This window comes from Salmo salar, chromosome 18 (genome assembly GCF_965601325.2).
Source record: "Salmo salar chromosome 18, fSalSal1, whole genome shotgun sequence".
NCBI classification, from domain to species: Eukaryota; Metazoa; Chordata; class Actinopteri; order Salmoniformes; family Salmonidae; genus Salmo; species Salmo salar.
In genome coordinates, this window is record NC_138308.1 from 89,646,019 (window position 1) to 89,672,592 (window position 26,574).

The 26,574-nt window shown below is 40.8% G+C and overlaps 1 protein-coding gene across 3 annotated transcripts in view; it reads right to left on the bottom strand.

The window, feature by feature from the left end:
• LOC106577881 (rho GTPase-activating protein 6) overlaps positions 1–26,574 on the bottom strand; it is a 134,595-nt gene that overhangs the window by 82,588 nt on the left and 25,433 nt on the right. Inside the window, exon 1 of one of the 3 annotated variants that reach the window (XM_014156301.3) lies at positions 9,107–9,393. The exons of the other annotated variants lie outside the window; for them this stretch is intronic. The gene's annotated coding sequence lies outside the window, so the exon portion shown is untranslated. Of the gene's footprint in view, positions 1–9,106; positions 9,394–26,574 lie in introns of those variants that run through there. 3 annotated transcript variants of the gene reach the window in all.

Here is a 26,574-nt window from a genome sequence, read left to right on the forward strand (position 1 = left end):
CATCATGTCTCGCTCCATCCACCAACGCCACGTTGCACCAGAGACTGTCCAGGAGTTGGCGGATGCTTTAGTCCAGGTCTGGGAGGAGATCCCTCAGGAGACCATCCGCCACCTCATCAGGAGCATGCCCAGGTGTTGTAGGGAGGTCATACAGGCACATGGAGGCCACACACACTACTGAGCCTCATTTTGACTTGTTTTAAGGACATTACATCAAAGTTGGATCAGCCTGTAGTGTGGTTTTCCACTTTAATTTTGAGTGTGACTCCAAATCCAGACCTCAATGGGTTGATAAATTGGATTTCCATTGATTATTTTTGTGTGATTTTGTTGTCAGCACATTCAACTATGTAAAGAAAAAAGTATTTAATAAGATTATTTCTTTCATTCAGATCTAGGATGTGTTGTTTAAGTGTTCCCTTTATTTGTTTGAGCAGTATATTTACCAGATACAGCAACTACTTCCTTTCACACTCATAGGCCATAGCATCCTACTTCTGCACCACTGTCATTGAGAGGAATGCTAACAAGACTGTGATATATATATATATATATATATATATATATATATATATATATATATATATATATATATATATATTACATTCAAAAAACAACAAACAAAGGTTTCCATCATTTACTGGATCAGCCAGTAACCAGACCTTTTGATCTTAGAAAGACCAGCACCATCCATATGAAGGTACACACTTATGTAAGTCGCTTTGCTTCAAAGTGTCTGCTAAATGGCATATTGTACATGAAATATATTATTATATTATTGAAATGCAAACAATATTTAGTGTGATTTCCATTGAGATTGACAGTAGGTATTATGTATGAACGGGTAGTTAGTATAGGATATGAGGACCAAACTCTCCATTCTGTATGTAGCTCCAGGTTTATATGGGACAGTAGAAACATCTGTGTTGAAACATATCACCACATCCATCAAGTACCTACAACATAAAGGCTAAATCCACAATTAGCTTGAAATGATAGATACACTTATAGATCAAACCTGTGCATTCCACACAACAAATGGCAGACTTATACATTGAGTTAGTCCCTATGGGTGTGTGTGTGTGTGTGTGTCCATATCAGCAGTAGTACACTACCAGAACAGTGAGATAGTGATCTGGTTGGTGTCATCCCTGAGCTCTAGGCTCTACCTGCTATTCAACATCCAATTAGATTCCATCACAGACAGAGGTAACGCTGTCCTGGTCATTCTAAATGCCACCAGATTCCATCACAGACAGAGGAAACGCTGTCCTGGTCACTCTACATGCCACCAGATTCCATCACAGAGACAGGAAACGCTGTCCTGATCACTCTAAATGCCACCAGATTCCATCACAGACAGAGGAAACGCTGTCCTGGTCACTCTAAATGCCACCAGATTCCATCACAGACAGAGGAAACGCTGTCCTGATCACTCTAAATGCCACCAGATTCCATCACAGACACAGGAAACGCTGTCCTGATCACTCTAAATGCCACCAGATTCTATCACAGACACAGGAAACGCCATCCACATCACTCTAAATGCCACCAGATTCCATCACAGACACAGGAAACGCTGTCCTGATCACTCTAAATGCCACCAGATTCCATCACAGACAGAGGAAACGCTGTCCTGGTCACTCTAAATGCCACCAGATTCCATCACAGACAGAGGAAACACTGTCCTGATCACTCTAAATGCCACCAGATTCCATCACAGACACAGGAAACGCTGTCCTGATCACTCTAAATGCCACCAGATTCTATCACAGACACAGGAAACGCTGTCCTGATCACTCTAAATGCCACCAGATTCCATCACAGAGACAGGAAACGCTGTCCTGATCACTCTAAATGCCACCAGATTCCTAGACGGGCTTCAGCTTTTGTCAAATTCAAGTCAGATTTGACTTTTCGTAGCAGGTTAGGATAATTCATGTTTTAGGTTAGGAGAATTAGGTTAAGGTTAAGAAAAGGGTTAGGGTTAAGGTTAGCTAAAATGCACCAAAAAAAGATTTGACCTTAATTTGACAAAAGCTGGATGCATTCTAGCCATAACCATTAAAAGTGAGGAAGGAAAGAAGCCATTTTTATGGAAACTACCCTGATTCTGAGGGGTTTTTCCATTGTTCATGACAATTGTTGTACGGTATAACAATTAGTCAGAGGACAGGTATGTATGTGTTTCGTACTTTAGCTAACTCCTCTCTGACCATCATTATGACACCATAACCTACTATGAAAACAATAGTCATGTTATGATCAAGTTTCGAAAAAAAAAACTCTGAATCTAACCTGCATTGTTCCAGGTCTGTTTGTGTTCCAGCCAACTTCTCTCTGAGGACATGTGGGATACTCTAAGAACAACAGTCAGGATTTAGATTAGATTAGTTAAATAAAGATCACTCAGATCTGGGATACTATGCCAACAACAGTCAGGATTTAGATTAGATTAGATTACATTAAATAAAGATCACACAGATCTGGGATACTCTGCCAACAACAGTCAGGATTTAGATTAGATTATTTAAATAAAGATCACTCAGATCTGGGATACTCTGCCAACAACAGTCAGGATTTAGATTAGATTAGATTACATTAAATAAAGATCACACAGATCTGGGATACTCTGCCAACAACAGTCAAGATTTAGATTAGATTAGATTAAATAAAGATCACTCAGATCTGGGATACTCTGCCAACAACAGTCAGGATTTAGATTAGATTATTTAAATAAAGATCACTCAGATCTGGGACCAGGCTACTCACTTAGAATCCACACAAAATCTCAAGAGTGGAATAAGAGAACATCTTTGTGAGTGTGTTCTATGGATGAAAAGGTCAGTGTTCTAAACTAACACTGAGTTCCAAAGGTATCAAAGGAGAGGAGACACAATGCATCCATTTTAGACGTTTTTAGAGGTTTACCTACAATGCTTGGTGGAAGAGAATCAAACCAACAGACATACAGTGGTTCCTCCTTTAAAGGTTTTGAGTTTACACCACGGGACTTAGAGGTACCCAGGGTCACAGCTTCATTGCTCCAGACCACCACAAGGGGGAGTTAGAGCACTCATTATACATTCAGGTCACAAGGTTTTTATATGACCAATCACATCGAGTGGTTCCAATGACGAATTTGACGCGAGCCACCTGTCCCTGGTGACTTTCTTCAGCAAAGATGGCTGACAAAACATTACGGGGGAAGCAAATATAAGTAGTCATAATGTCATAACGAGTCAAGCAACAAAAAAATCTATTGAGAGGAATATGTTTTTTTTTTTAATGTTTTTTTTAGAGGAATATGTTAGTTAATGTAGGGTTATTACCCTGTCATAAAGTTAATTTACGAAAATCGCTATTTAGCACGTATTCTTTCAGTCATATCCAATACAAGGTGTATCAAACTCCTTCTTTGAATGATGCGGTGTGTATGTATGTATTACAATTATACACTTCAACAGTGTTTACCACTCCTGCTCCTGGGACATCAATGATTACACATTGTAAATAATAGACTAGAAACATGATTGAAGTAAAGGCTGATTTGTAATTCATATATACAGAATAAAACAGTACATCCTGCCAGCACGCCCACAGCGTACTGAATGACTCGTGGAAGAGAGCGATGAACCAGATGGGAGTAACAATCCAGGCTATTTGCTCTGAGACTGGCATAACAATGTAATGAAACAAGCAGGGAGCAGGTTTCCAACCCTCAACATTCTAGCCCGAAGTCCAGCACGTTATCGACTGTTCTCAAATGTATTAATTGGGGTTGGGGCAGATTGTGTCTAAAAACACTTTATCAATTGGAATCTTGAACGTGGAAAGGGGGAAAAGTATTATTACTCGTTTTTCACAAGCGTAGCAGGATGGGCTATTAGCTGATCAATAGACTATTCAACCTTGACTAAAGAATTGTCTATTAGCCGAGGTGTAAACCCCACTAGCTAGGTGTGAACCCCACTAGCTAGGTGTAAACCCCACTAGCTAGGTGTGAACCCCACTAGCTAGGTGTGAACCCCACTAGCTAGGTGTGAACCCCACTAGCTAGGTGTAAACCCCACTAGCTAGGTGTAAACCCCACTAGCTAGGTGTGAACCCCACTAGCTAGGTGTGAACCCCACTAGCTAGGTGTAAACCCCACTAGCTAGGTGTGAACCCCACTAGCTAGGTGTGAACCCCACTAGCTAGGTGTGAACCCCACTAGCTAGGTGTAAACCCCACTAGCTAGGTGTGAACCCCACTAGCTAGGTGTGAACCCCACTAGCTAGGTGTGAACCCCACTAGCTAGGTGTGAACCCCACTAGCTAGGTGTGACCCCCACTAGCTAGGTGTGACCCCCACTAGCTAGGTGTAAACCCCACTAGCTAGGTGTAAACCCCACTAGCTAGGTGTGAACCCCACTAGCTAGGTGTAAACCCCACTAGCTAGGTGTGAACCCCACTAGCTAGGTGTGAACCCCACTAGCTAGGTGTGAACCCCACTAGCTAGGTGTCAACCCCACTAGCTAGGTGTAAACCCCACTAGCTAGGTGTGAACCCCACTAGCTAGGTGTAAACCCCACTAGCTAGGTGTAAACCCCACTAGCTAGGTGTAAACCCCACTATCTAGGTGTAAACCCCACTAGCTAGGTGTAAACCCCACTATCTAGGTGTAAACCCCACTAGCTAGGTGTAAACCCCACTAGCTAGGTGTGAACCCCACTAGCTAGGTGTGAACCCCACTAGCTAGGTGTGAACCCCACTAGCTAGGTGTGAACCCCACTAGCTAGGTGTGAACCCCACTAGCTAGGTGTGAGCCCCACTAGCTAGGTGTAAACCCCACTAGCTAGGTGTGAACCCCACTAGCTAGGTGTGAACCCCACTAGCTAGGTGTGAACCCCACTAGCTAGGTGTAAAACCCACTAGCTAGGCGTAAACCCCACTAGCTAGGCGTAAACCCCACTAGCTAGGCGTAAACCCCACTAGCTAGGCGTAAACCCCACTAGCTAGGTGTAAACCCCACTAGCTAGGTGTGAACCCCACTCCCTCCCCAACTTGCAACAAATCATTTGTATCTCTCTTTCCACATCTACCTACACACGCATCTACCTAAACACGGTTAGTGTTCTGAAAAAAAAAAAAAATATATATATATATATATATACATATCATGGCTCCCGAGTGCGCAGCGGTCTAAGGCACTGCATCTCGGTGCAAGAGGCTTTACTACAGTCCCTGGTTCAAATTCAGGCTGTATCACATCTGACCATGATTGGGAGTGCCATAGGGCGGTGCACAATTGGCCCAGCGTCATCCGGGTTTGGCCGTGGTAGGCCTTCATTGTAAATAAGAATTTGTTCTTACCTGGCTTGCCTAGTTAAATACAGGTTCAATTGAAAAAACAACTGGTGGCAACCACAGTGCAATCAATAGGAGGTGAACAGTGGCTGGTGCTGAAAATATAGCTAACTTGTTATGCAGGTGTTGCACACCAACAGATGGAGAAAACCGACACCAGTCGAGCAATTCATTTCAACAATAATCTTCATTTTAATTTGACTTTACAAACAACATTAGGGCTTAATTGGAGTCTATCTCTTCGGAGCCTAGACCTATATAAAATAAGTTAACTGGCTGAGGTAGGCTATGAGGCTTAACAGCCAAATAGAAGTAGGATTTTTAAAATTAGGCCTACTTACAATTGCAACTGGTGAAAAATGTAGCATCCTACATAAAACAATCATTTAAAGAAAAAAAGTCTGTACGTTCGAACTAAAACAATGTAACTAATAATTAAAAGCGCACATTTGTAAATCCCAAACTCTAAAAGTAATTGGAAAGGTAGATACAAACTATGTGTGACATTGTGCGACAATAAAGAATGTAGCCCATCATGCAAATGTTTCCTATTAGCAGGACAATATACTTTTTATAGCCCGGCTACTGCTGTGAAAATCCCTCAACTTGCAATGTATTTGATGCTTAAGTACTCTAAAGTGTTACAGTTCTAACTCAAAACAGCATTTCTTCACCAACATCTTTATGCTTTCGTTAATCTTCTTGATCTTATTCCTTTTTTTCTGTAGCAATTTTGACCAAATTGCTCAAGGGTCATGGTTGATTCGTCTCTGACGATGACGTTATTTAATGTCTCGCCAGCTTTGATCCACGCCTGGGCCTGCAGGACGCAACGTTCTTTGTTTGTTAGACGAATCATTAGAATCGTTGACTCACTCAGGCGTTGAAAGTGGCGAGGAACGAGATCCATGTCACAATCCATGCCAGGCACACCTGTAAGCTCTGGAACTCCACCTCAGACAGGCAGAGTCAACATACCTGGTGGGTTCATCAGGTCGTCGGTTCACCCTGACATTTCCATTCCTCTTCTGACAACATAACTTGACCAACTGCTCACCAGGCACAGCAAGGGCCGCCCAGACCGTTATGCTGTTCTGCTATTCCAAGGATGTGTAACCAAACAAAGAGAGATACCATGAGTGGGCACAGAATACATAGCCTTCCCACTGTGGACGTCTATTTCAGCACCGTTTCGCGCTGCTCTGAGACAAACATGGAGATACGAAAATGTTCAAATATTCTTGTCACATGCATCGAAAGGATTGGACCAAGGCGCAGCGTGTTGAGTGCTCATCTTCTTTTATTATGAGAGAACACTTAAACAAAATAAACAAACGACGAACAACAGTTCCGTAAGGTACAACGACTATACGAAAAACAACCACCCACAAAACCCAAAGGAAAACAGGCTGCCTAAGTATGGCTTCCAATCAGAGACAACGAAAGACACCTGCCTCTGATTGGAAACCATACTCGGCCAAACCTGAAAAACGAAACATAGAAAGTGAAAACTAGAACACATTCCCCTGGAAACAAACAAACCCCAAAACACACAAAACAACCCCCCTGCCACGCCCTGACCATTCTACAATGGCAACTGACCCTTTTCACTGGTCAGGATATGACAATTCCATGATATTCAAAAAATATGTGTTGACTGAATATAAGCAAGTGATGTCTGCTAAATAATCAAGTTAGGTTTCTCCAGAAATAAATAACTCTAAATAACAAACTGCGGTTATTTACAAATTAGTGAGAATATCTCACCCCATGTTCAAGAATTGCCTTTTTCCTCGCTCACTCTAGGTTAAATGAAAACGAAATCACCAAAATAGCGTTACTTTTTAAACAAAGCAATTATTATTATTAATTAATTTAGTATTATATAAAAGCCCCTTAGATATTCCCAGATATTCTCATAGATCCTAACGGAAAATGCCCCTTAGATATTAATATAGAGTCCTACAATCCTTTAAATATAATTATTGGCGGAGAGTCACATCATTGAAAAAAATATTTGTAGATATACTGTTAAAAATGGTGTAGGTCTTATTTATTTAAAGAGCATATTGAAGTTAGAAGCAAAAGCCTACAACTATTTTAGCACCGTTTCGCGCTGCTCTGAGACAAGCCTACTCCTTCCTCCCCGTCGGGGATTTGAACCCTAACGGGGTTAGAGATTTCATCTCTAAAATCAAAGGAAGTTACTAAGCTAACCTGAGAATATCTCTGTTTGACTTGTTCTAATTTAGTTTGTGTATCAGTCACATGCAGGAGTATTTGATTTAAACAAAGCCTTTCACTCTCTACCCGAGGACATCCTTCTGAATTTCAGCTGTGTATTTAACTTTATTTGTTCCCTCTACTGTTGAGGAAGTCATATTGAATTTAAAATGAACCCTGGTCAAATTCTTTCCATCAAGCTTGGTCAATACAACCTGACAAAAGACACATGTTCAGGTTTTCCAAAGGGATTGATTGGATACAGATATCTGTTATCTTTGATATTGATTGGATACAGATATCTGTTATCTTTGATATTGATTGGATGCAGATAACTGTTATCTTTGATATTGATTGGATACAGATAACTGTTATCTTCGATATTGATTGGATACAGATAACTGTTATATTTGATATTGATTGGATGCAGATATCTGTTATCTTCAATATTGATTGGATGTAGATAACTGTTATCTTTGATATTGATTGGATACAGATAACTATTATCTTCGATATTGATTGGATACAGATAACTGTTATATTTGATATTGATTGGATACAGATAACTATTATCTTCGATATTGATTGGATACAGATAACTGTTATCTTATATATTGATTGGATACAGATAACTGTTATATTTGATATTGATTTGATACAGATAACAGTTATATTTTATATTAATTGTATACTTAAGGTCTTACAAGCAGGGCAAAGACTGTGTTTGCTGTATTTTGAAACTGTATTTCAGTATGAAAATGTATGCTCTACTTCCCTACTTCCCTACTGTAAGTCAGTCTGGATAAGAGCATTTGCTAAATGACTAACATGTAAATGTTGTTGTAATTACACCAACAAATGTGGCTGTTTCACCATGAAGGATTGCAGCTTTAATACACCGCACACACTTTGTGTGAGACACACACACACACACACACACACACACACACACACACACACACACACACACACACACACACACACACACACACACACACACACACACACACACACACACACACACACACACACACACACACTCCATACCTTAAAAAACTTAGCGACAGAACTAATACACCCTCAGTCCCTTCAACTGAAGAGAATGAGTCTCAACAATTGTGTCAGACTTTGTAACTTACAAACAGCTCTAGAGAAAGTAGTAAAAAACACAGACCTATTGAGTACACAGACCTATTGAGTACACAGACCTATTGAGTACACAGACCTATTGAACACACAGACATACTGCACACACAGACATACTGAACACACAGACATATTGAACACACAGACCTATTGAGCACACAGACCTAATGAACACACAGACCTATTGAGCACACAGACCTATTGAGCACACAGACCTATTGAGCACACAGACCTATTGAGCACACAGACCTAATGAACACACAGACCTATCGAACAAACATACCTACTGAACACACACACACTTACTTGAGAGAACCTAGCAACCCGACACACACACTTTAATTGAAGTAAATTAGTCTCAACAATAAACACACAGAATGACACCATACCTGTAGGTGGGGAATCAGTGGGATGATCCAGTCAGTGAGTCCGCTTAGAGATGAGCTGACAGGGAGAAAAGCTACCGCTCAAAGCCTCAGACTCAGTCAAACTCACGCAGAGGAGACACAAACGCAGGCGTGTGTTGTCCACTCCAAATGGGGCATGAGGGAACACACAGGGTGGAAAGAGAGAGAGACAGAGCGAGAGACAGATGGAGAGAGAGACAGACGGAGAGAGAAATGGAGCGAGAGAAGGAGGAAGAGAGAGATCTGCTCTCTCCATCTGCTGGAGTTAATCAGTCAGCAGAGTCTCGCTGCCAAGGAATCACTTCACGTAAACAGTGTGACAGGACAAGGGAGGGGGAGAGGAGGAGGGGGAGGAAAGAGAGGGAGGGGGAGAGGAGGAGGAGGGGAAAGAGAGGGAGGGGGGGAGGAGGAGGAGGGGAAAAAGAGGGAGGGGGAGAGGAGGAGGAGGAGGGGAAGAGAGGGAGGGGGGGAGCAGGAGGAGGGGAAAGAGAGGGAGGGGAGAGGAGGAGGAGGGGAAAGAGAGGGAGGGGAAAGAGAGGAGGAGGGGAAAGAGAGGGAGGGGGAGAGGAGGAGGAGGAGGGGAAAGAGAGGGAGGGGGAGAGGAGGAAGAGGGGAAAGAGAGGGAGGGGAGAGGAGGAGGGGAAAGAGAGGGAGGGGGAGAGGAGGAGGAGGAGGGGAAAGAGAGGGAGGAGGAAGAGGAGGGGAAAGAGAGGGAGGGGGAGAGGAGGAAGAGGGGAAAGAGAGGGAGGGGGAGAGGAGGAGGAGGGGAAAGAGAGGGAGGGGAAAGAGAGGAGGAGGAGGGGAAAGAGAGGGAGGGGGAGAGGAGGAGGAGGGGAAAGAGAGGGAGGGGAAAGAGAGGAGGAGGAGGGGAAAGAGAGGGAGGGGGAGAGGAGGAGGAGGAGGGGAATGAGAGGGAGGGGGAGAAGAGGAGGAGGGGAAAGAGAGGGGGGGAGAGCAGGAGGAGGGGAAAGAGAGGGAGGGGGAGAGGAGGAGGGGAAGAGAGGGAGGGGGAGAGCAGGAGGAGGGGAAAGAGGGAGGGGGAGAGGAGGAGGAGGGGAAAGAGAGGGATGGGAAAGAGAGGAGGAGGGGAAAGAGAGGGAGGGGGAGAGGAGGAGGAGGGGAAAGAGAGGGAGGGGGAGAGCAGGAGGAGGGGAAAGAGAGGGAGGGGAAAGAGAGGGAGGGGGAGAGCAGGAGGAGGGGAAAGAGAGGGAGGGGGAGAGGAGGAAGAGGGGAAAGAGAGGGAGGGGAGAGGAGGAGGAGGGGAAAGAGAGGGAGGGGGAGAGGAGGAGGAGGAGGGGAAAGAGGGAGGGGGAGAGGAGGAAGAGGGGAAAGAGAGGGAGGGGAGAGGAGGAGGAGGGGAAAGAGAGGGAGGGGGAGAGGAGGAAGAGGAGGGGAAAGAGAGGGCGGGGGAGAGGAGAAAGAGAGGGAGGGGGAGAGGAGGAGGAGGGGAAGAGAGGGAGGGGAAAGAGAGGAGGAGGAGGAGGGGAAAGAGAGGGAGGGGGAGAGGAGGAGGAGGGGAAGAGAGGGAGGGGAAAGAGAGGAGGAGGAGGAGGGGAAAGAGAGGGAGGGGGAGAGGAGGAGGAGAGCTGCCTCGTTGTGAGGGAGGGGAGGAGGGAAGGAGGGAGGAAAGAAGTGTGAATGATGAAAGGGATGGAAACGGGAGAGAAGCAGAGGAGAGAAATGAGAAGAGGGGAATGAGATGAAGAGAGGGGAGGAGGGGAGGAGGGTGGTTAAGACATTTTGGTTCAATTATTATTATAATTATTATTAAATCACTCATGATAACAGCAACTATGCTGATACTATTTGGTCTTTATTAGTTTGTTTATTAGTTAAGAAAAGTTTGTTTATTAGTTAAATAAAGAACCCTCTTAGCCTCACTCCCCCCTATCTGAGATATCTACTGCAGCCCTCATCCTCCACATACAACACCCGTTTTGCCAGTCACATTCTGTTAAAGGTTCCCAAAGCAAACATCCCTGGGTTTCTACTCTTTTCAGTTCACTGCAGATAGCGACTGGAATGAGCTGCAACAAACACTCAAACTGGACAGTTTTATCTCAATCTCAAATTCAAAGACTCAATCATGGACACTCTTACTGACAGTTGTGGCTGCTTCGTGTGATGTATTTTTGTCAAACTACCTTCTTGCCCTTTGTGCTGTTGTCTGTCCTCAATGTTTGAACAGTACCAGGTTTTGTGCTGCTACCATGTTGTGCTGCTGCCATGTTGTGTTGCTACCATGCTGTGTTGTCATGTGTTGTTGCCATGCTGTGCTGTTGTCTTAGGTGTGTGTGTGTGTGTGTGTGTGTGTGTGTGTGTGTGTGTGTGTGTGTGTGTGTGTGTGTGTGTGTGTGTGTGTGTGTGTGTGTGTGTGTGTGTGTTTGCATCCGTATGTGTGTGTTCATGCCTGAACTCCCAAGGGTCCTCTCCATATCTGACATTATAAATCCTCTCCGTATCTGACAGTGTAAATCCTCTCTATATCTGACAGTGTAAATCCTCTCCATATCTGACAGTGTAAATCCTCTCTATATCTGACAGTGTAAATCCTCTCCATATCTGACAGTGTAAATCCTCTCCATATCTGACAGTGTAAATCCTCTCCATATCTGACAGTGTAAATCCTCTCTATATCTGACAGTGTAAATCCTCTCCATATCTGACAGTGTAAATTCTCTCCATATCTGACAGTGTAAATCCTCTCCATATCTGACAGTGTAAATCCTCTCCATATCTGACAGTGTAAATCCTCTCTATATCTGACAGTGTAAATCATCTCCATATCTAACAGTGTAAATCCTCTCTATATCTGACAGTGTAAATCCTCTCCATATCTGACAGTGTAAAATTTCTCCATATCTGACAGTGTAAATCCTCTCCATATCTGACAGTGTAAATCCTCTCCATATCCGACAGTGTAAATCCTCTCCATATCTGACAGTGTAAATCCTCTCCATATCTGACAGTGTAAATCCTCTCTATATCTAACAGTGTAAATCCTCTCTATATCTAACAATGTAAATCCTCTCCATATCTGACAGTGTAAATCCTCTCTATATCTAACAGTGTAAATCCTCTCTATATCTAACAATGTAAATCCTCTCCATATCTGACAGTGTAAATCCTCTCTATATCTAACAGTGTAAATCCTCTTCAAATGCAGAGTGTGACATCTGTTTGTGATCCATGTTTGAAGTTTTTAATGTCATGTGCACAGTGCCTTTCTTGCAAGCTCTAAACCCAACAATGGTGTAATCAATAACAATGTAATACCTAAAAATAACATAAGGTAGAACAAATATGAGGAAATGAAGTGAGTTTGTGTGTGTGTGTTGGTGTGTTGGTGAGCCAGCGTGCATAGTGTCCTGTACCTGTGAGTGTGCATAGAGACATTGCAAAAATAAGGGTAAACTTAGATAGTCCGTTTAGCCAATTTATTTGCTATTTAGTTAACTATTTAGCAGTCTTATGGCATGGGGATAGAAGCTGTTCAGGAGCCTGTTGGTGTCAGACTTGATACACCGGTACGGCTTGGTGCGGAAGCAGAGAGAACAGTCTATGGCTGTCTTTAGAAATTAGTACAGGAGGGGACCAAGCACACACCCCTGTAGGGCCCCCGTGTTGAGGATCAGTGTGGCGGAGATGAGGTTGTCTACCCTCACCACCTAGGGTCGGCTCGTCAGGAAGTCCAGGATCAAGTTGCAGAGGGAGGTGTTCAGTCCCAGGGTCCTAAGCTTGGTGACGAAGTTGGAAGGGACAATTGTGTTGAACGCTGAGCTGTGGTCAATAAACAGCATTTACACAAGCCAGTAGCATACCACCCTGCATCCCACTGCTGGCTTGCTTCTGAAGCTAAGCAAGGTTGGTCCTGGTCAGTCCCTGGATGGGAGACCAGATGCTGCTGGAAGTGGTGTTGGAGGGCCAGTAGGAGGCACTCTTTCTTCTGGTCTAAAAAATATCCCAATGCCCCAGGGCTGTAATTGGGGACACTGCCCTGTGTAGGGTGCTGTCTTTTGGATGGGATGTTAAACGAGTGTCCTGACTCTCTGAGGTCATTAAAGATCCCATTACATTTATTGTAAGAGTAGGGGTGTTAACTCCAGTGTCCTGGCTAAATTCCCAAGCTGTTCCTCATCCCATCATGGTCACCTAATCATCCCCAGCTTACAATTGGCTCATTCATCCCCCTCCTATCCCCTGAAACTCTTCCCCAGGTTGTTGCTGTAAATGAGAATGTGTTCTCAGTCAACTTACCTGGTAAAATAAACATACTGTAGGTACTCCTCTTATCTTGGTGAGTGAGGGCAGTGTGGAGTGCAATTGAGATTACGTTGTCTATGGATCCGTTGGGAAGGTATGCAAATTGGAATGGGTCTAGTGTGTCTGGGATGATGAAGTTAATGTGTGCTGTAACCAGCCTCTCAAAGCACTTCATGATTACAGATGTGAGTGCTACAGGGTAGTAGTCATTGTGGCATGAAGCCTTAGAGTTCTTGGGAGCACAGTGTTGTTATTGTCGAAGCGTGCATAAAATGCATTGAGTGTCATGTCTTACCTCATGCCATCAGGCCTATGTAGCTCTGAGCTACGCTACTCATATCAGGTCTAAAACCTGCTACTCATATTACTGCTGGTAGGGGGTTAAAAACATGGTTCATTAAAACCCACCTTGAGATATTGTCATGTTACCTAGTCAACCAATTCCCCAACCCATCCAGGAATACAGACATGCTCTCAACCTGACCAAGATGGCTCTCAGGAGCCTTCCCATTGTCAAATCCAGCCAGGAATCATAAAAATCTGTCGTCTTTGGAACATGTCTTCGCTAAATTGTTATGGGAACGGAATGGCCACTGTTGAGCAATCAAACGGAACGTAATCAATACAATCACTTACAAAGGGCTGAATCCAGATTGAACTGTGAAATTCTAAAATAGAACTGTGAGAATGTTCTTATTAAACGAATCAGTGAAAAAACAAACAAACCCATGATTCAATTAAAGTGTGTTAATCTCTCTGTCTTCAGTAATTGACCCCATTGTGCCTGTTTATAGGGTATCAGAGATTATGATTATTGATGATTGTGCATTAACTACGCCACCATAAACCCTTGACATTACAGTGCCTGTAGTACTAAGTAATGACCAGTAATTACAGTGTAACAAGTATTGTAATGAGTCCTTTCTAAATATTCCATTACCGTACTTCGAAGCATGTCAACCGCTGTTTAAAATCAATTTTTAAGCGATTTTTCTCGTAAAAAAGCGATAATATTCCGACCGGGAAACCCTGGTTTCGTTCAAAGACGAAAATATAAAAACATGGTGTCGCCTCGTGCACGCGCCTCAGTCTCATTGTTCTCTAATCGACCACTATCCAAATGCGCTACTGTTTTTCAGCCAGGGCCTGCAAAGGCATCATTCAGCGTTTTGCCGCCTTCTGAGAGCCTATGGGAGCCGTAGGAAGTGTCACGTTACAGCAGAGATCCTCAGTTTTCAATAAAGAGAGTGTAGAAGCCCAAGAAATGGTCAGAGAGGGCACTTCCTGTAAGGAATCTTCTCAGGTTTTTGCCTGCCATATGAGTTCTGTTATACTCACAGACACCATTCAAACAGTTTTAGAAACTTTAGGGTGTTTTCTATCCAAAGCCAATAATGATATGCATATTCTAGCTTCTGGGCAGTAGTAATAACCAGATTAAATCGGGTACGTTTTTTATCCGGCCGTGCAAATACTGCCCCCTACCCTAGAGAGGTTAAACAAATGGGAGAAAAGTATTTTGTAGATGAATTCCTCATTGTACTGTATATAAGAATATGTCACTATGTTGCCTAAAAAGTTCAAGACTGTTATTGTTTCCCTTCAATAAAATGCATTCAAAACCACTTTCTGCACATTTCTGCAGTGCTATCTCTTGCTAAAATATTAATGTTTACACCTATGCAGTACCTTTAGCAATAATAATAATAATAATAAACCTCTACTTTAGTAAAGAAAACAATTATGACAGGTGTGTTGTAATAAAAACGAGTGGTATCCACTGATTAAATGCAGTCTTTCTGCATTGTGAAGAGGGAAAACCCAGATATTCACAACGTTTGTGATGAATGACAGGTTGTTTCTTCATGCAAAATAGATTTAAGCTGCTTTATTTTAGGGGTTTAGTGAAGGCGGGTCATTTTTTTACCCTTAGGACAAGGGGAGTATATAGAATGTTAAGACTACACAAGGGTATACCAGGAAGTCCCATTACTCTGACTGTACAAGAAGGTCAATAGGTCAATAGGTCAATAGGTCAACAGCCGGTCAAGAAGAGGTGAGCAGAGGTAAGTCACCGGATATCCTAACATGTATTTGAAGTTCCATTCCAAAACACTATATATCAATTTTCAGAAATATTGGCAAATTAGCTTTTATTGTTTTAGGAAATTATGAAAGAGATTGGTGTGTTTTTTTCATTATCTAATCATGGCATGGAGTTGTTCAATGACAGATATTTTGTTTAAAATCCCTAACTTGATGGTTTCATTTCAGAGACAAAATGCTAAATGCTAAATGCTATATATCCACCTCACTCTCAGAGGAATAAGAAGTATTGCTAGTTTGTACAGTCAAATGTAACAAATAACCACATTTTGAATAAAGAAATGTACACACTATGTGACAATATATAAAAAATAAATAACTAAATACAGTTATATGAGATCTGTATGTAAAACATTTACCTTTGACATTTTAATCATTCAGTAGATAATCCTACCCAGAGTGACTTACAGTAAGGGCCTTCATCTTAAAATTGCTCGGTGAGACAACCACATCACAGTCAAATAAACAGGATACCAACATTCCATTCTAGCTAAACAATGGATATATAGCGTTTCTAAAAAAAATTGTTTAATATAAAATTCTGAGAACAGTCATATTTTACACACACACATGAAGGTACCCATAAGCAATAATATCTGATGAAAAATACAAATTTGTGAAAAATTGGTGGATGTAGCGTTTTGGATATAAACTGTTGTCGTTATAACAACTACTGCTAGAACACTATGTGAGTACTATAAGAACTATAGAAACAGATGGGATATCTTTCCATCATTAGAGTCAAATGTATTTGTCCTGTCATTTAACAAGTAAAAACACCTGAAAATTGTGGATCAATTATGAAACCAGCAATGGTGCAGCTTCACTCAACAGTTTGTTTGGCCCAGAACAGAGTGGCCTGTGAGCAGACATGGAAGCAATGAGATCCAGGATCCTCTGGCATAGAATAGAATAGAAGCATCCTCTATGTACCCTGATGTATCATTAAAACCTGTCTGGGCTAGGGGGCAGTATTTTCACAGCCGGATGAAAAACGTACCCAATTTGAACAGGTTACTACTCTGGCCCAGAAACTAGAATATGCAGATTTGGATAGAAAACACTCTGAAGTTTTTGAAACTGTTTGAATGGTGTCTGTAAGTATAACAGAACTCATATGGCAGGCCAAAACCTGAGAAAAATACAAGCAGGAAATGAAAATCTTGTGCCTGTGCTTTTTTCAAGTCATTGCCAATGGAACACACAGTGACTAATGATTCATTTTGCACTTCCTAAGGCTTCCACTAGATGTCAACAGTCTTTAGAAAGTTGTTTGAGGCGTCTATGATGAACATAGACCGAATGAGAAGGCTGGGAAGTTGGTCACCCAGGGAAGGACATCACTTCATTGGCGCGCATTCACGAGAGAGGAAGCTCTGTTCCAAAACGTTTTTCAAGACACAGGAATGGTCCGGTTGAAATATTACAGAATCTTCACGTTCTAAAGGCCCTAAAGATTGATGCTATACAACGTTTGACATGTTTGAACGAACGTAAAGAGTTTTTTTTTTACTTTTCGTCGTCACATTTTCCGCGCGCTTCCTACATTCGGAGTAGCTGAACTGAACGCGCGAACAACAAGGAGTTATTTGGACATAAATTATGAACTTTATCGAACAAAACAACATTTGTGGTGGACCTGGGATTCCTGTAAGTGCCTTCTGATGAAGATTATTAAAGGTAAGTAAATATTTCTAATGCTATTTATGCATTTAGATGACTCCAAAATGGCGGCTATCTGTATTGCGTAGTGTATTTTTTTGAGCACAGTACTCAGATTATTGCAAAGTGTGCTTTCCCAGTAAAGTTATTTTGAAATCTGTCAATGCGGTTGCATTCAGGAGATGTTAATATATAATTCTTTGAATAACAGTTTAATATTTTATCAACGTTTATGACGAGTATTTTTGTACATTTTAGTACTGATTCACCGGCAGTTTTGGGGGAAATACATTTTCTGAACGTCACGCGCCGATGTAAAATGCTCTTTTTGGATATAAATATGAACTTGATAGAACAAAAAAGGCATGTATTGTCCAACATAATGTCCTAGGAGTGTCATCTGATGAAGATTGTCAAAGGTTAGTGCATAATTTTAGCTGGTTTTCTGCTTTTGGTGACGCCTGTCCTTGCATTGAAAATGGCTGTGTGTAATTTTTTGTCTATGTACTGTCCTAACATAATCTAACTTTATGCTTTCGCTGTAAAGCCTTTTTGAAATCGGACAACGTGGTTGGATTAAGGAGATGTTTATCTTTCAAATGGTGTAAAATAGTTGATTGTTTGAGAAATTGAAATTATTAGATTTTTGCTATCTTGTCAAGCAATCCCGTTACCGGGATGAGAATGGGAAGGGGGTCCCCTAGAGGTTTTAACCATATAGCAATGTATGGTTTTTGCTGCATTAAATACATGCTTAATCATGTGGATGAGTATCCTCTATTGTATTGTGTTTCGGAGAAAATGGGGGTCATGTTAGCAGTAACTGCATACATTTACTGTGAAACCAAGGTAAATATTTTTGTTGGGGGGGGCTCTACGCTATGAGCAGTTACTGCCTTTGCTTGGTAGGGCAAAACAGGCAAAGTAACTTCAAGGATAGACTAGAATATTGGTAGAATATTGTAGAATAGAATTTTGTATAAAATAGAACAAGGGAACTACAGTCTAAGGAGAGGACAGGGAGAGAAGGAGATGAGAAAACACACACACACACACACACACACACACACACACACACACACACACACACACACACACACACACACACACACACACACACACACACACACACACACACACACACACACACAAATTTCGCTACACTCACAATAACATCTGCTAACCATGTGTATGTGACCAAAAATGTTTTATTTGATTTGACACACACACAAAACACAGATCCTTACAACTAACGTCAAACCAAGGACAGCCATTGACTCTACTGCCCCCTTCAGATTAATGTGTGCAACTACATATCACTACAACCACTACAACCAGCAGTACGAACCAGTCCCCTAAGTTAAAGGGAAAGGGAAAGGGGGATACCTAGTCAACTGAATGCATTCAACTGAAATGTGTCTTTAACATTTAACCCAACCCCTCTGAAGTTTTGGTAAGGTCAAGGCCACTCAAGCTGCCGATGAAGCTGCCCTTAGCGGACTGCTATAGTCCTCATGTCCCGTCATTCAAAAGTAGGTTGATGGTTGAAAGCATGAACCTTGCCATGTCTGAGTAGTCGTCAACAACAACACATTACTCAACCTGTCCTCCACACACCTCATCGGCTATGGGAACAACTCAGGTGAGTTAACACACATAGTACATCACAGTGTACAGACACACACGAGACACACACACACACACACACACACACACACACACACACACACACACACACACACACACACACACACACACACACACACACACACACACACACACACACACTAACGTCACAGTGTGGGAGTGCTGGTATTAAGTTACCACAGGTACGCAGTGTGTTGGCCTTTTTCCACACACCTACGTGACTGAAGGACTGGCCAAGACAATGTTGTGTCCCTAGAGATCCTATTAAATTACTAGAGGGGCAATGTCATAAACCCTCAAGGTTCCAACATGTTCACATAATTATAAATACAGTTTATACGAGTATTATACACATTTTTAGTATAAATAGATTATCAAATATATGTGAAAAGACCATTAATATCTCCATTAAATTTTTCTTGGAAAGCTGAGACTGCTATTATATGATACAATATCAGTAATTGCTGCGTTTACATCATCAACTGGTTTCAACCAGTGTATGGCTGTGAATTGACTGCATTGTTTGAATGGAATGTTGGCATATTGGCAGTTAATATGTACAGTTTATGGAATCATTCCTCTGAAACTGTCTGGCTTGCTCGATAGCTTGGGACTGTAAGGATCTATCTGCACAAAGATGATTCTGAAATAATTTGACTTTGAAATTCTGAACCTTCATTGGTTTGAATGGTGTCAGCTGTTTTTTACCTTGTATTCTTATTAACTTAATAACATGAATTGGGGTATTTAGAGTACTATATAGGTAGACAACATTGAAAATAACAAGAAAGAAACGTATAGTCCCAAGCTCTCTAGCTAACAAACATACAGTAGAGATAATTTCTTAAAATGTGTTATTTTACACAATATCTTATCACAGCACTGGTATACCATGTTTGACCAACTCCCTTACCAAAATGGCTGTTCTTTACATAGAAATAGAATGAAAAACAATGGGTTTGGAACCTCTAATCCTGACAATTTGTTTGCTAAACTCTTGGGTACGCTCGTAATGGCTGCCTGGTATTGCAATGGTATAAATTCCATGGTAATACAAATGATGTTGACTGATGTTGCACATGCAATGGAATGGTTTTTTTGTAATGTCAGTTGAGTTGAATTAACAATGGCCGCCAGTCCACCCATTATGTCATCATTGACTTGAATGGGGACGCCAGTTCTATTCATTCTATTTCTATCATTGGAGGCTGCTGAGTGGAGGACGGCTTATAATAATGACTGGAATGGTGTAAATGTCATGGTATCAAACACATGGAAGCCATGGAAACCACGTGTTTGGTGTATTTGATACCATTCCACCAATACCGCTCCAGCCATTACCTAGAGCCCATTCTCCACAATTAAGGTGCCACCAACCTCCTGTGATTTACATGGATCGTTTTCCTATAATAAGAAAGTTCATGTTCATTCTAGTATTCTAATTCCTAATTCTATGTTTGTGTCCGCATAAAGATAACAGATAAGTTATCCCCTAATAGTCAAAACTTACCAACACCATGCATGTGGCAACAACACAGAAAAAGGTGAGCAGCACAGCAGTAGTTTCACAGAAGTCCGTTGAATTTAGGTCCAGGTACTCCCAAACCAAATGAGCCTAAGGACAGAGTTAGATACCTTTCCTGCAGTCAAATGACCAAATCGCCCTCTAGTGGCCTCATGGGTGGAATGTTATTAATATTTTTCATAATTTCATCATTAATAAACATTATTTTAAAAACCTGCAGAAAATCTGGTATTTCTATGTGTAACGCCCTGGCCATAGAGAGGGGTTTTTTGTTCTTTATTTTGGTTAAGCCAGGGTGTTACGTTGGGTGGGCGTTCTATGTTCCTTTCTCTATGTTTTTGTATTTCTTTGTTTTGGGCCGTGTGTGGCTCCCAATCAGGCACAGCTGAAGCTCGTTGTTGCTGATTGGGAGTCACACATAAGGAGCATGTTTTTCCTTTGGGTTTTGTGGGTAATTGTTTCTGTTTAGTGTTTGCACCTGACAGGACTGTTTGGCTGTCGGTTTCTTGTTTTTTTGTCCAACGTGTTCTTTCTGTAATAAATTCCTGAAGATGAACACATCCTCCGCTGCACCTTGGTCTAATTCTAACGACGGCCGTTACACTATGTCAAATAGTTTTGTTATATTCCAGTCCTCAGTGACGTATATAAAGTGTAATATTGGGATGCAAACTCAAAATGTAATACATTTCAACTCTATATCTGACATGGTACAGGTTGCCCATTATGACATGGTACAGGTTGCCCATTCTGACATGGTACAGGACCCATTCTGACATGCTACAGGTTTCCCATTCTGACATGGTACAGGTTACCCATTCTGACATGGTACAGGTCCCCATTCTGACATGGTACAGGTCCCCATTCTGACATGGTACAGGTCTCCCATTCTGACATGGTACAGGTTTCCCATTCTGACATGGTACAGGTCCCCATTCTGACATGGTACAGGTTTCCCATTCTGACATGGTACAGGTTTCCCATTCTGACATGGTACAGGTTCCCCATTCTGACATGGTACAAATTTCCCATTCTGACATGGTACAGGTCTCCCATTCTGACATGGTACAGGTTCCCCATTCTGACATGGTACAGGTTTCCCATTCTGACATGGTACAGGTTCCCCATTCTGACATGGTACAGGTTCCCCATTCTGACATGGTACAGGTCTCCCATTCTGACATGGTACAGGTTACCCATTCTGACATGGTACAGGTTACCCATTCTGACATGGTACAGGTTACCCATTCTGACATGGTACAGGTTCCCCATTCTGACATGGTACAGGTTACCCATTCTGACATGGTACAGGTTCCCCATTCTGACATGGTACAGATTGCACATTACCATGTGTGAGGTGTTACTTTTATTTCAGTAGATTTGTTTATGACTACCAAGACTACCACTCTGTGTGACCCTGATTTAGCCCAGAGCAGGAAAAGGTTATTAAGGCTAAGGTTAAGGTCAGGATTAGGTTTAGGGCTTACTCCCGGAAGACAAAATAAAAACGAAACAAAAGAACGACAATACAAACAAAGATTCCACAAAGACTAATCAACAATTTCAATAATTTCAGAAGTGATTTCAGTCGAAGTGTAATAGGTGTCACAGGGTGACATCACTTCCTTTTAGCTAAACACAGTCTTCCTGTCAGAATGTAGTTAGTTAATTGGGAATCCAATAAAAAAACAATATTTTGGACTCAAAATGCACAATGTTGATCTTTAATCAGTCCAATTGATGAAATGACCATCCCTACCAATGAATTAGATTTACTATACAAGCTCTCAAAGGACTTTAATTTGTTTGAGGGTAACTCTCTCCATACATTACCCACATAGAAGGGTTGGCTGCTTAGCAACAAAACCGACGAGTGACAACTATGTAGCAAAACAGACAGGATTGGCTTAGATTGTTCACATGTAAACTATATTTCGTATCCAATGTTTATTGAAAACATAAATACATCTACACAATGATCACTTGTTGTCTCTCAAATACAACGTTACAGTTGATGGTTAGCTAGCTAGTGAATTTTAGCCATATTAGCATTGACATGAAATCAATTAAAACACCTCAAAACACGACATGGTATCAGGAACAAGATGAAACTAGCTGAAACGACTCACAATCAGTGGTGGAAAAAGTACCTGATTGTAAAGACACTTTAACAGAAAATGAATCAAGTAAAAGTAAAAGTCATCCAGTAAATACTACTTGAGTAAAAGCCTAAAAGTATTTGGTTTTAAATATACTTAAATATCAAAAGTAAATGTAGTTTCAAAAATATACTTAAGAATTAAAAGTAAATATGTCATATATGGCAAACCAGATGGCACAATTTTCTTGTTTTTAAAATGTATAGATAGTCAGGGGCACACTCCAACACTCAGACATCATTTACAAACAAATAATTTGTGTTTGAGTCCACCAGATCAGAGGTAGTAGTGATGACCAGGGATAAGTGTGTGAATTAGACCATTTTCCTGTTCTGCTAAGCATTCAAAATATAACGAGTACTTTTAGGTGTCAGGGAAAATGAATGGAGTAAAAAGTACATTATTTTATTTAGGAATGTAGTGGAATAAAAGTTAAAGTTGTCTAAAATATAAATAGTAAAAGAAAGTACAGATACCCTAAAAAACTACATAGGTAGTACTTTAAAGTATTTTTTACTTCAGTACTTAACTCCGCTACTTACGATTCCCCACATGGAAGTTTCTTGACATTGTTGCTAACTATCCAGAATGACAACAACACACACACTTCTTCCCCATTGAAGCGTGCGCATTGTTTTCATGACGCTGTCAGCTAACTCATCTATAGGATACACTATACAATGTATACACATAGGATATGTTGTTGTCTGTAATGTTCATTGAGTATGGTTAGCATCAATATAATGTTAATTGAGTATGATTGGCATCAATATAATGTTCATTGAGTATGATTGGCATCAATATAATGTTCATTGAGTATGATTGGCATCAATATAATGTTCATTGAGTATGATTGGCATCAATATAATGTTCATTGTGTATGATTAGCATCAATATAATGTTAATTGTGTATGATTGGCATCAATATAATGTTCATTGAGTATGATTGGCATCAATATAATGTTAATTGAGTGTGAGTAGCATCAATATAATGTTCATTGAGTATGATTGGCATCAATATAATGTTCATTGTGTATGATTGGCATCAATATAATGTTAATTGAGTATGATTGGCATCAATATAATGTTCATTGAGTATGATTGGCATCAATATAATGTTCATTGAGTATGATTGGCATCAATATAATGTTCATTGAGTATGATTGGCATCAATATAATGTTAATTGTGTATGATTGGCATCAATATAATGTTCATTGTGTATGATTGGCATCAATATAATGTTCATTGTGTATGATTGGCATCAATATAATGTTCATTGTGTATGATTGGCATCAATATAATGTTCATTGTGTATGATTGGCATCAATATAATGTTAATTGTGTATGATTGGCATCAATATAATGTTAATTGTGTATGATTGGCATCAATATAATGTCCATTGTGTATGATTGGCATCAATATAATGTTCATTGTGTATGATTGGCATCAATATAATGTTCATTGTGTATGATTGGCATCAATATAATGTAAATTGAGTATGATTAGCATCAATATAATGTTCATTGTGTATGATTAACATCAATATAATGTTAATTGTGTATGATTGGCATCAATATAATGTCCATTGTGTATGATTGGCATCAATATAATGTTCATTGTGTATGATTGGCATCAATATAATGTAAATTGAGTATGATTAGCATCAATATAATGTTCATTTGTATGATTGGCATCAATATAATGTTCATTGTGTATGATTGGCATCAATATAATGTTCATTGTGTATGATTAGCATCAATATAATGTTCATTGTGTATGATTGGCATCAATATAATGTTCATTGTGTATGATTGGCATCAATATAATGTAAATTGAGTATGATTAGCATCAATATAATGTTCATTGTGTATGATTGGCATCAATATAATGTAAATTGAGTATGATTAGCATCAATATAATGTTCATTGTGTATGATTAACATCAATAGAAAGATAAATGTTTCCAGGTAGCTGGGTCCCTTCACAGGGTTTCATATGACGCAAGATCAGGAGCATCACATTATATCTGCCTCCCAAAAGGCACCCTATTCCCTACATAGTGCACTACTTTTGACCAGAGCCATGTTCCCTACATAGTGCACTACTTTTGACCAGAGTCCTATTCCCTACATAGACCACTACTTTTGACTAGATCCCTATAGGGCCCTCATCAAAAGTAGTGCACTATATATAGCAACAGGGTGCTTCATATTGTGGTAGATTAGAGGCGTCACATTAGAAACGCCTGATTAATCATTGAACCCATCTTTAAGATCCTAGAACCAGACCTAGTTTAGACCCCATTGGACAGTGGGTTATTGTATGAGGACTGTATGTGTGTGCGTGCATGCATGCGTCTGTGTGAATCACTACGTAATTGGAGAGTGATATGTGATAAGGCGTGGTATGTGATGAGGCCGCGAGAGAAAACATACAAGATGGATACAGGATAAGTGTACTGTAATCTACTGTACTTAGTGTCACATTGGTGCGGACAGGAAGGAAACTCAATAGCCACTCTGCTTCGCAGACTGAGGAAGATCCATTTCGAGAAGGGGAATAACGCCACGATTTAATCCACTATAGAGATTAATTCAAACCTTATATGGTCAGATCAACCCACTATGTGATCAATTCAACCCTTATATGGTCAGATCAACCCACTATGTGATCAATTCAAACCTTATATGGTCAGTTCAACCCAATATGAGATCAATTCAACCATTATATGGTCAGTTCAACCCAATGTGAGATTAATTCAACCCTTATGGTCAGTTCAACCCAATATGAGATCAATTCAACCATTATATGGTCAGATCAACCCACTATGTGATCAATTCAAACCTTATATGGTCAGTTCAACCCACTATGAGATCAATTCAACCCTTATGGTCAGTTCAACCCAATATGAGATCAATTCAACCATTATATGGTCAGATCAACCCACTATGAGATCAATTCAACCCTTATGGTCAGTTCAAGCTGTGGTGGTCAGTGCCGTTTCAGATGAGGGAGGACAAATATTTTTTCATGAGCATGGGCTTATTTCTATTACAGCATATTGAATGACTGTCATTCATATTCCATTCACCCAGTTCAATGTAACATCGATAGGTTTAGGCTACTACATGATACTGGAATTTTCCCTGTACCCATCATGAGGTTGCTACAACCTAGCCTATGAATGAAAGTTTACAACGTAGGTGCACGCAGGTCAAGAGACAAATTTGATGTGACAGACAGTGACACATGGACAGACAGTGGCATTCAATACCGCCTTGCACACTCTTGCCTGCATCTATTCTGATATAGGGTGTAATCATTAGTCCAACAGTTGCAAATGAGGGTATCTATTGGACAAATTCTGGTATCTTTATCCCCGTTTTGTTCCGTTTGCTTCCGTTTAAGAAACGTTTTTCAACAGAATTCGCGGAATGAATACACCCCTGATCACACGTAAACACAGTTCACTTTCATAGCAGCCACGTTGTATTCCTTCTCACATCTATGAGCTCTCTTCTTCTCACCTCTTCCCTTCGCTTGTGGATTTCAATGCACAACACATCAGCTGTATGTGACCAGGCGAAAAAACCTTTCCAAGCCAAACCGCTACACACAGCCTAGGTCGTCGTCACTGTATTAGCTAAAGTAACGTCAGTCAGCATAGCTAACAGAACTAACGCGTTAGTAAACCCGCTATAATCATGCAGTAACATTACTGTAAGCAGTTACACCAGCAGGCCCCAGTGGCAATAGATTAGTTAAACCAAAAGCTTACCTTGACTTGGAAGAGTTCCAGTGTTATGATGGATAGTCATAGCCAGCTAGCTAACATAGCATCCCTCTGTTTGAGCATGGTGTTTCAGTAGGCTAAACTAGCTAGCTACATTTTCTTGCTAACTAACTTAAAATGAAAGTGAAAAAATGCTGAAATCTCTCTCTATTTCTCTCTTGCTTCTCCTTCATTTTGGGAAGAAATGAATTTGTTAAAAACTGTTCAACTATTTTCTTTCTCTTGCTTTGAGTCAACTACTCACCACAAGGTAGGCACTGCAGTGCTAGCTAGCTGTAGTTTATGCTTTCAGTA